At 47.6% G+C, this 11580-nt stretch overlaps 1 long non-coding RNA gene across 1 annotated transcript; it reads left to right on the top strand.

Annotated features, from left to right (window-relative positions):
* The first annotated feature begins 4782 nt into the window (after positions 1–4782).
* LOC110491206 lies at positions 4783–7936 on the top strand. Its single transcript, XR_005036409.1, has 2 exons — positions 4783–5849; positions 6036–7936. It is a non-coding gene; the product is annotated as an uncharacterized LOC110491206 (long non-coding RNA).
* Positions 7937–11580: the final 3644 nt, after the last annotated feature.

The raw sequence follows: 11580 nt of genomic DNA on the forward strand, positions 1-11580 counted from the left end.
ATCTAACTACCGTCCCCCCCACCCCACCTACCAATCTAACTACCGTCCCCCCCACCTACCAATCTAACTACCGTCCCCCCCAACTACCAATCTAACTACCGTCCCCCCCACCTACCAATCTAACTACCGTTTCCCCCCCCCACCTACCAATCTAACTACAGTTTCCCCCCCCCACCTACCAATCTAACTACCGTTCCCCCCCCCACCTACCAATCTAACTATCGTTCCCCCACCCACCTACCAATCTAACTACCGTTTCCCCCCCCCACCTACCAATCTAACTACCGTTTCCCCCCCCCCACCTACCAATCTAACTACCGTTTCCCCCCCCACCTACCAATCTAACTACCGTCCCCCCCACCCCACCTACCAATCTAACTACCGTCCCCCCCACCTACCAATCTAACTACCGTCCCCCCCACCTACCAATCTAACTACCGTCCCCCCCACCTACCAATCTAACTTCCGTTTCCCCCCCCCACCTACCAATCTAACTACAGTTTCCCCCCCCCCACCTACCAATCTAACTACCGTCCCCCCCCCCCACCTACCAATCTAACTATCGTTCCCCCACCCACCTACCAATCTAACTACCGTTTCCCCCCCCACCTACCAATCTAACTACCGTTTCCCCCCCCCACCTACCAATCTAACTACCGTTTCCCCCCCCACCTACCAATCTAACTACCGTTTCCCCCCCCCACCTACCAATCTAACTACCGTTTCCCCCCCCCCCACCTACCATTCTAACTACCGTTTCCCCCCCACCTACCAATCTAACTACCGTTTCCCCCCCACCTACCAATCTAACTACCGTTTCCCCCCCCCACCTACCAATCTAACTACCGTTTCCCCCCCCCCCCACCTACCAATCTAACTACCGTTCCCCCCCCCCCACCTACCAATCTAACTACCGTTTCCCCCCCCCACCTACCAATCTAACTACCGTTCCCCCCCACCTACCAATCTAACTACCGTCCCCCCCCCCCACCTACCAATCTAACTACCGCTTCCCCCCCCCCACCTACCAATCTAACTACCGTTTCCCCCCCCCCACCTACCAATCTAACTACCGTTTCCCCCCCCCACCTACCAATCTAACTACCGTTCCCACCCCCCCAACTACCAATCTAACTACCGTCCCCCCCCCCACCTACCAATCTAACTACCGTTTCCCCCCCCCCCCACCTACCAATCTAACTACCGTTTCCCCCCCCCCCACCTACCAATCTAACTACCGTTCCCCCCCCCCCACCTACCAATCTAACTACCGTTTCCCCCCCCCCACCTACCAATCTAACTACCGTTCCCCCCCCCCACCTACCAATCTAACTACCGTTCCCCCCCCCACCTACCAATCTAACTACCGTTCCCCCCCCAACTACCAATCTAACTACCGTTTCCCCCCCCCCACCTACCAATCTAACTACCGTTCCCCCCCCACCTACCAATCTAACTACCGTTCCCCCCCCACCTACCAATCTAACTACCGTTCCCCCCCCAACTACCAATCTAACTACCGTTCCCCCCCCCACCTACCAATCTAACTACCGTTCCCCCCCCACCTACCAATCTAACTACCGTTCCCCCCCCCCACCTACCAATCTAACTACCGTTCCCCCCCCCCACCTACCAATCTAACTACCGTTCCCCCCCCCACCTACCAATCTAACTACCGTCCCCCCCCCCACCTACCAATCTAACTACCGTTCCCCCCCCCACCTACCAATCTAACTACCGTTCCCCCCCCCCCCACCTACCAATCTAACTACCGTTCCCCCCCCCCACCTACCAATCTAACTACCGTTCCCCCCCCCACCTACCAATCTAACTACCGTTTCCCCCCCACCTACCAATCTAACTACCGTCTCCCCCCCCCCCCACCTACCAATCTAACTACCGTTTTCCCCCCCCCCACCTACCAATCTAACTACCGTTTCCCCCCCCCCCCCCACCTACCAATCTAACTACCGTTTCCCCCCCCCCCACCTACCAATCTAACTACCGTTCCCCCCCCCCCCACCTACCAATCTAGCTACCGTTCCCCCCCCACCTACCAATCTAACTACCGTTTCCCCCCCCCACCTACCAATCTAACTACCGTTTCCCCCCCCCACCTACCAATCTAACTACCGTCCCCCCCCCCCCACCTACCAATCTAACTACCGCCCCCCCCCCCCCCACCTACCAATCTAACTACCGTTTCCCCCCCCCACCTACCAATCTAACTACCGTTTCCCCCCCCACCTACCAATCTAACTACCGTTTCCCCCCCACCTACCAATCTAACTACCGTTTCCCCCCCCCACCTACCAATCTAACTACCGTTCCCCCCCCCCACCTACCAATCTAACTACCGTTTCCCCCCCCACCTACCAATCTAACTACCGTTTCCCCCCCCCCCACCTACCAATCTAACTACCGTTTCCCACCCCCCCACCTACCAATCTAACTACCGTTTCCCCCCCCCACCTACCAATCTAACTACCGTTTCCCCCCCCCACCTACCAATCTAACTACCGTTCCCCCCCCCCACCTACCAATCTAACTACCGTTCCCCCCCCCACCTACCAATCTAACTACCGTTTCCCCCCCCCCACCTACCAATCTAACTACCGTTCCCCCCCCCCCCCACCTACCAATCTAACTACCGTTCCCCCCCCCCCCACCTACCAATCTAACTACCGTTTCCCCCCCCCCACCTACCAATCTAACTACCGTTTCCCCCCCCCCACCTACCAATCTAACTACCGTTTCCCCCCCCCCCACCTACCATTCTAACTACCGTTTCCCCCCCACCTACCAATCTAACTACCGTTTCCCCCCCACCTACCAATCTAACTACCGTTTCCCCCCCCCACCTACCAATCTAACTACCGTTTCCCCCCCCCCCACCTACCAATCTAACTACCGTTTCCCCCCCCCCACCTACCAATCTAACTACCGTTTCCCCCCCCCACCTACCAATCTAACTACCGTTCCCCCCCACCTACCAATCTAACTACCGTCCCCCCCCCCACCTACCAATCTAACTACCGCTTCCCCCCCCCCCACCTACCAATCTAACTACCGTTTCCCCCCCCCCCCACCTACCAATCTAACTACCGTTTCCCCCCCCCACCTACCAATCTAACTACCGTTCCCCCCCCAACTACCAATCTAACTACCGTCCCCCCCCCCCACCTACCAATCTAACTACCGTTTCCCCCCCCCCCACCTACCAATCTAACTACCGTTCCCCCCCCCCCCCACCTACCAATCTAACTACCGTTTCCCCCCCCCCCACCTACCAATCTAACTACCGTTCCCCCCCCCCCACCTACCAATCTAACTACCGTTCCCCCCCCCACCTACCAATCTAACTACCGTTTCCCCCCCCCACCTACCAATCTAACTACCGTTCCCCCCCCACCTACCAATCTAACTACCGTTCCCCCCCCACCTACCAATCTAACTACCGTTCCCCCCCCAACTACCAATCTAACTACCGTTTCCCCCCCCCACCTACCAATCTAACTACCGTTCCCCCCCCACCTACCAATCTAACTACCGCCCCCCCCCCCCACCTACCAATCTAACTACCGTCCCCCCCCACCTACCAATCTAACTACCGTTCCCCCCCCCACCTACCAATCTAACTACCGTTCCCCCCCCCCCACCTACCAATCTAACTACCGTCCCCCCCCCCCACCTACCAATCTAACTACCGTTCCCCCCCCCCACCTACCAATCTAACTACCGTTCCCCCCCCCCCCACCTACCAATCTAACTACCGTTCCCCCCCCCCACCTACCAATCTAACTACCGTTCCCCCCCCCACCTACCAATCTAACTACCGTTCCCCCCCCCACCTACCAATCTAACTACCGTTCCCCCCCCCCACCTACCAATCTAACTACCGTTTCCCCCCCCACCTACCAATCTAACTACCGTTTCCCCCCCCCCCCCACCTACCAATCTAACTACCGTTTCCCCCCCCCCACCTACCAATCTAACTACCGTTTCCCCCCCCCCCACCTACCAATCTAACTACCGTTCCCCCCCCCCCCACCTACCAATCTAACTACCGTTCCCCCCCACCTACCAATCTAACTACCGTTTCCCCCCCCCACCTACCAATCTAACTACCGTTTCCCCCCCCCACCTACCAATCTAACTACCGCCCCCCCCCCCCACCTACCAATCTAACTACCGTTTCCCCCCCCCACCTACCAATCTAACTACCGTTTCCCCCCCCCCACCTACCAATCTAACTACCGTTTCCCCCCCACCTACCAATCTAACTACCGTTTCCCCCCCCCACCTACCAATCTAACTACCGTTCCCCCCCCCCCACCTACCAATCTAACTACCGTTTCCCCCCCCCACCTACCAATCTAACTACCGTTTCCCCCCCCCCCACCTACCAATCTAACTACCGTTTCCCCCCCCCCACCTACCAATCTAACTACCGTTTCCCACCCCCCCACCTACCAATCTAACTACCGTTTCCCCCCCCCACCTACCAATCTAACTACCGTTTCCCCCCCCCCCACCTACCAATCTAACTACCGTTCCCCCCCCCACCTACCAATCTAACTACCGTTCCCCCCCCCCACCTACCAATCTAACTACCGTTCCCCCCCCCCACCTACCAATCTAACTACCGTTCCCCCCCCCCACCTACCAATCTAACTACCGCCCCCCCCCCCACCTACCAATCTAACTACCGTTCCCCCCCCCCACCTACCAATCTAACTACCGTTTCCCCCCCCCCCCCACCTACCAATCTAACTACCGCCCCCCCCCCCCCCACCTACCAATCTAACTACCGTTCCCCCCCCCCACCTACCAATCTAACTACCGTTCCCCCCCCCCACCTACCAATCTAACTACCGTTTACTACCGTATTAAACATCCTGCCATTTGACAGGTTGATTAAAGTCAGACAGGTTTATAACCTTTTGCCATATTATCTTTCTCTCAACACTCTGTTCTATTTTACTATTTTCTGAATACATACTCAATACTCTAAACAAGTGTGTGCTTTGACATTTAGGAAAAGTGTGGATGTTGTGAACGCGTCTGCATATTTATTCTGTTTTCGGGCTACAGGAACCCTGTGCTTGAGTCCCATCTGTTGATATAGTGTACCACACATCCCTTTCATATACAGACAAATCCCCCTATTTTAACAGCTTTTTATACCAGCTCTTTTGTATATCTGAAAGGGGTAGTGGGTAAAAAAAAACAAGGAGAAATAAAACCCACCTAAAGACCTAGTTGCGATTCCTGCATTTTCACAGACCCTGTAACCAACATGCAGGTATCAGGTCTGTGCGAATGCTTCTCTGCTTTTTTTGTAGGTAAATTCATTAACACTTCCATTGTTTAACACCTCCCTAACTTGAAAAGCAACCAGCCCCCATGGTTTAACAACTCCCCACCCCTCCCAGTTTGCCAGTTACCCACTGATCTGTATTAAAGGGGTGTACCTGCAGGAAAGTGGTCAATAAGGGGCTCATATAAACATTACCTTTTCTTTTTTACAGGCAATATACCACGTCTTCTGTCTGAAATGGATAGAATAGATGGAATAGTTGTTTCTCTATAGAGTTCACTATGGACAGCTGTCAACTCTGGGCCAACCCCTCTCATACACACCTGAGCCCCGGTTCACTATGTATGGTTAGACTCAGGTGTAACATCCAACGAGCAGTAATTCTAACCAGGCAACTAAAAATTAAGACACGTTTTAAAGACATTACACAGGATACAGTTATTATACTATATACATATTACATCTCACCCTTACTTACTCCTCATCATATAGGATCTTACTACTGGTGTCCCCCAGGACTATGTACTAGGTCCTCTAATATCTCACTACTGGTGTCCCCCAGGGCTCAGTACTAGGTCCTCTTTAATGTCTCATTACTGGTGTCCCCCAGGGCTCAGTACTAGGTCCTCTAATATCTCACTACTGGTGTCCCCCAGGACTATGTACTAGGTCCTCTAATATCTCACTACTGGTGTCCCCCAGGACTATGTACTAGGTCCTCTAATATCTCACTACTGGTGTCCCCCAGGGCTCAGTACTAGGTCCTCTTTAATGTCTCATTACTGGTGTCCCCCAGGGCTCAGTACTAGGTCCTCTTTAATGTCTCATTACTGGTGTCCCCCAGGGCTCAGTACTAGGTCCTCTTTAATGTCTCATTACTGGTGTCCCCCAGGGCTCAGTACTAGGTCCTTTTTAATCGATCCTACATCAATCTGATGCCAAACCAGTCTATCCTGCTTTAACTGCAGAACATAAACATTTTGCCCAAAGCTGTCTGATAATATTGAACTTTACTATTTTTGACATAACTTTTCTATGTTTCTTATTCCTTCGTTTTATTATAAAAACCGCTTCATTTGTTTCCTGAGCCTGTTTCTTTTTCCTATCTATTTGTTGCCTGTTGTGTCCTGAGTGAATGGTTGAATGGCAAATTTTTATACCTTACAGCCAACCAACCCAAGGCCTGCATGTTTCTCTCTATGCTCCATCCAGGTCTAGGATTGGTCAATTACGGAAACTTCGCCAGGATTCCAGATTTCCTGCTGATTTCTTCCAACTGGGATTTCTGGGAAAAACCTGGGAATTTTGGGAAGGTTACCGGAAATGTCTTACAGTCTCCTCTTTTGCCGACAGGGTTCAAAGTGTTTTAGAGGGTGCGTCCGAAATGGCCCCCTATTTCCTATATTAGTGCACTACTTTAGACCAGGGCTCTGGTCAAAATAAGGGCACTATATAGGGAATGTGTGCAGAGTGTACAGTCAGTGTGTGGGTCATCAGTGGATGTCGGAGGCCTATTCTCTACGACACTGGCAACCCAAAGGCTTTTATTTTGTTTTCAAAAAACACAAGGTGTCAAAGTGTTTCCTGTTCGTGGTGGTAGATATCTATTTAGCACATTTTTACAAAAACAAATACAAAAAATATTATTGGTATTATTAGTTGTATTTATTATTATTATTATTATTATTATTATTATTATTATTATTATTGTAATATATCTGTGGCACAGCACTGACGATGACAACATGGTGTGTAGTGCTACTGATTGAGATTGTATGATACTTAGGTTTAAACCATTTATAAAATGTGTGATTGATACTCCTGAGTATTTTTTAACAAAAACTAATATAAGGGTCTGTTTACATGTTATATGATCCCTTTTTATGCTTCAGGTTTCATCTGCTTCAAACACTTTACATTCTGTAAAAAGGTTTCATCTGCTTCAAACACTTTACATTCTGTAAAAAAGGTTATCTGCTTCAAACACTTTACATTCTGTAAAAAAGGTTTCATCTGCTTCAAACACTTTACATTCTGTAAAAAAGGTTTCATCTGCTTCAAACACTTTACATTCTGTAAAATGGTTTCATCTGCTTCAAACACTACATTCTGTAAAAAGGTTCATCTGCTTCAAACACTACATTCTGTAAAAAATCTTTCATCTGCTTCAAACACTACATTCTGTAAAAAATCTTTCATCTGCTTCAAACACTTTACATTCTGTAAAAAGGTTTCATCTGCTTCAAACACTTTACATTCTGTAAAGAATCAAATTAAAATGGTTTTGTTTAGGCTTGCAAAATTCAAATAACTTTTTTCATAATTCTCACGTTTTCCAGAAGTACCGTTGTAAAATGTACAAAAGTAGGAGGGAATAAGCAGCAAATACAGACTTCACAAGGATTTCAGGAAAATCTGGGAATTTTTGGAAAGTTACCAGAATTTTGCAACCCTGTCTTTTGTTGTTGTCGTTGTTCTTGGTACTTTACAGTAGTAGCCTAGTGGTTCCTCATTAGGTATCATGCATCTTTCCTAGCCTGCGTACCAGTCTGTTTGTGCCATCCTGCCACTCTTTGATACCCAAGCTACACAATTCCTTGAACTGTCCTAGAACAGTCACTGAAACCAGATATTGGACTTAACTCAGACTTCCGTTTGTGTTTGTGTGAACTCTTCAGGGTCTCAAATCCAACAGACCTCAGTTAAAGGGTGGTGCCAAATCTGAACATGAAACATGGGCTACATCCCAAATGGCACCCTATTCCCTATATAGTGCACTACTTTAGACCAGAGCCCTATGGCACGCTATTCCCTACATAGTGCACTACTTTAGACCAGAGCCCTATGTAATGCCCTATGTGTCCTGGTCAAAATAGTGCACTACTTTAGACCAGAGCCCTATGTAATGCCCTATGGGTCCTGGTCAAACTAGTGCACTACTTTAGACCAGAGCCCTATGGCACCATATTCCCTACATAGTGCACTACTTTAGACCAGAGCCCTATGTAATGCCCTAAGTGTCCTGGTCAAAATAGTGCACTACTTTAGACCAGAGCCCTATGTAATGCCCTATGTGTCCTGGTCAAAATAGTGCACTATTAAGGGAATCGGGTGCCATTTGGGACATATCCATGGATTTCATGTCTCAAACATTAACTTTGCACAAATGTATTTCTGACTGAAGAATCTTATGATGAGAAATATTGCCTATTTTAATGTCTTTGTTCCATATGGCACCTTATTCCCTATGGGCCCTGGTCAAAATAGTGCACTACTTTAGACCAGAGCCCTATGTAATGCCCTATGGGCCCTGGTCAAAAGCAGAGGACTATAAAGGGAATGGAGTGCCATTTGGGATCCAACAATGTATAGATTATGGGTGCTTTACTTAATGCACATATTGTGTAGAGGTTTGGTTGCTTTAGACGCGCAGCTGTGCAAATCAATGGAATTACTTATTTTAAAAATAAAATGTAGAAATTAATTGCAGGCTTTGTATTTACCCCGTAGCTGGATCAACATGAATTAAATGAAATGGCAACCCAAGTGGCTTGTGGTCCCTTTTTCTATCATCTTTTGTAGTATTTCAATTCATGCACAGTACCAGTCAAAAGTCTGGACACACCTACTCATTCAAGGGTTTCTTTATTATTATTATTATTGTTTTTACTATTTTCTACGTTGTTGAATAGTGAAGACATCACAACTATGAAATAGGGAATCATTGTTTACAAAAATATATATATTTCACCTTTATTTAACCAGGTAGGCTAGTTGAGAACAAGTTCTCATTTGCAACTGCGACCTGGCCAAGATAAAGCAAAGCAGTGTGAACAGACAACACAGAGTTACACATGGAGTAAACAAACATACAATACAGTATAAAAATATATATACAGTATTTGCAAATGAGGTAGGATGAGAGAGAAGGAAATAAATAGGCCGTGGTGGCGAAATAATTACAATATAGCAATTAAACACTGGAATGGTAGGATGTACAGAAGATAAATGTGCAAGTAGAGATACTGGGGTGCAAAGGAGCAAGATAAATAAATAAATACAGTATGGGGATGAGGTAGTTGGATGGGCTATTTACAGATGAGCTATGTACAGGTGCAGTGATCTGTGAGCTGCTCTGACAGCTGGTGCTTAAAGCTAGTGAGGTAGCTAAGAATCTCCAGCTTCAGAGATCTTTGCAGTTCATTCCAGTCATTGGCAGCAGAGAACTGGAAGGCGAGGCGGCCAAAGGAGGAATTGGCTTTGGGGGTGACCAGAGAGATATACCTGCTGGAGCGCGTGCTACGGGAGGGTGCTGCGATGGTGACCAGTGAGCTGAGATAAGGGGGGACTTTACCTAGCAGAGACTTGTAGATGACCTGGAGCCAGTGTGTTTGGCAACGAATATGAAGCGATGGCCACCCAACGAGAGCGTACAGGTCGCAGTGGTGGGTAATATATGGGGCTTTGGTGACAAATGGATGGCACTGTGATAAACTGCATCCAATTTGTTTAGTAGAGTGATGGAGGCTATTTTATAGATGACATCGTCGAGGATCGGTTGGACGGTCAGTTTTACGAGGGTAGTAACCAAAAAAAGTGTTAAACAAATCAAAATATATTTTATATTTGAGATTTTTCAAAGTAGCCACCCTTTGCCTTGATGACAGCTTTGCACACTCTTGGCATTCTCTCAACCAGCTTCATGAGGTAGTCACTTGGAATGCATTTCAATTAACAGGTGTGCCTTGTTAATTTGTGGAATGTCTTTCCTTCTTAATGTGTTTGAGCCAATCAGTTGTGTTGTGACAAGGTAGGGGTGGTATACAGAAGATAGCCCTATTTGGTAAAAGACCAAGTCCATATTATGGCAAGAACAGCTTAAATAAGCAAAGTGAAACGACAGCCCATCATTACTTTAAGACATGAAGGTCAGTCAATGCGTAAAATTTCAATAACCTTGAACGTTACTTCAAGTGCAGTCACAAAAACCATCAAGCACTATGATGAAACTCTCATGAGGACCACCACAGGAAAGGAAGACCCAGAGTTACCTCTGCTGCAGAGGTAAGTTCATTAGAATTAACTGCACCTGTAAATGAGAACTTGTTCTCAACTTGCCTACCTGGTTAAATAAAGGTGAAATAAATAAAATAAATGATTGCAGCCCAAATAAATGCCTCAGAGTTCAAGTAACAGACACATCTCAACATCATCTGTTCAGAGGAGACTGTGTGAATCAGGCCTTCATGGTCAAATTGCTGCAAAGAAACCACTACTAAAGGACACCAATAAGAAGAAGAGACTTGCTTGGGCCAAGAAACATGAGTAATGGACATTAGACCGGTGGAAATCTGTCCTTTGGTCTGATGAGTCCAAATTTTTGATATTTGGTTCCAACGGCCGTGTCTTTGTGAGATGCAGAGTAGGTGAACGGATGATCTCCACATGTGTGGTTCCCAGCGTGAAACATGGAGGAAGAGGTGTGATGGTGTGGGGGTGCTTTGCTGGTGACACTGTCTGTGATTTATTTAAAATTCAAGGCACACAACCAGCATTGTTACCACAGCATTCTGCAGCAATACGCCATCCCATTTGGTTTGGGCTTAGTGGGACTATCATTACTATCATTTGTTTTTCAACAGGACAATGACCCAACACACCTCCATGCTGTGTAAGGGCTATTTGACCAAGAAGGAGAGTGATGGAGTGCTGCATCAGATGACCTGGCCTCCACAATCACCCGACCTCAACCCAATTGAGATGTTTTGGGATGAGTTGGACCCCAGATTGAAGGAAAAGCAGCCAAGAAGTGCTCAGCATATGTGGGAGTTCCTTCAAGACTGTTGGGAAAGCATTCCAGGTGAAGCTGGTTGAGAGAATGCCAAGAATTTGCAAAGCTGACATCAAGGCAAAGGGTGGCTACTTTGAAGAATCTAAAATATATTTAGATTTGTTTAACACTTGTTTTGGTTAATACATGATTCCATATGTGTCATTTCGTAGTTTTGATGTCTTCACTATTATTCTACAATGTAGAAAATAGTAAAAATAAAGAAAAACCCTGGAATGAGTAGGTGTGTCCAAACTTTTGCCTGGTACTGTATATACATGTAACAATACTAGCAACGCTTAAATATCAGTAATAGCCTACTGCTGTATGTTGAAATCTCAATGATAAAATAAGATCACAGGACAGCTCCCAGTTGTACAAATATTTTTTGTTTTAGCGACCTGTGGCGTGATGACTACAGTACTTCATA

The sequence above is a fragment of the Oncorhynchus mykiss genome, chromosome 16 (assembly GCF_013265735.2).
Source record: "Oncorhynchus mykiss isolate Arlee chromosome 16, USDA_OmykA_1.1, whole genome shotgun sequence".
NCBI classification, from domain to species: Eukaryota; Metazoa; Chordata; class Actinopteri; order Salmoniformes; family Salmonidae; genus Oncorhynchus; species Oncorhynchus mykiss.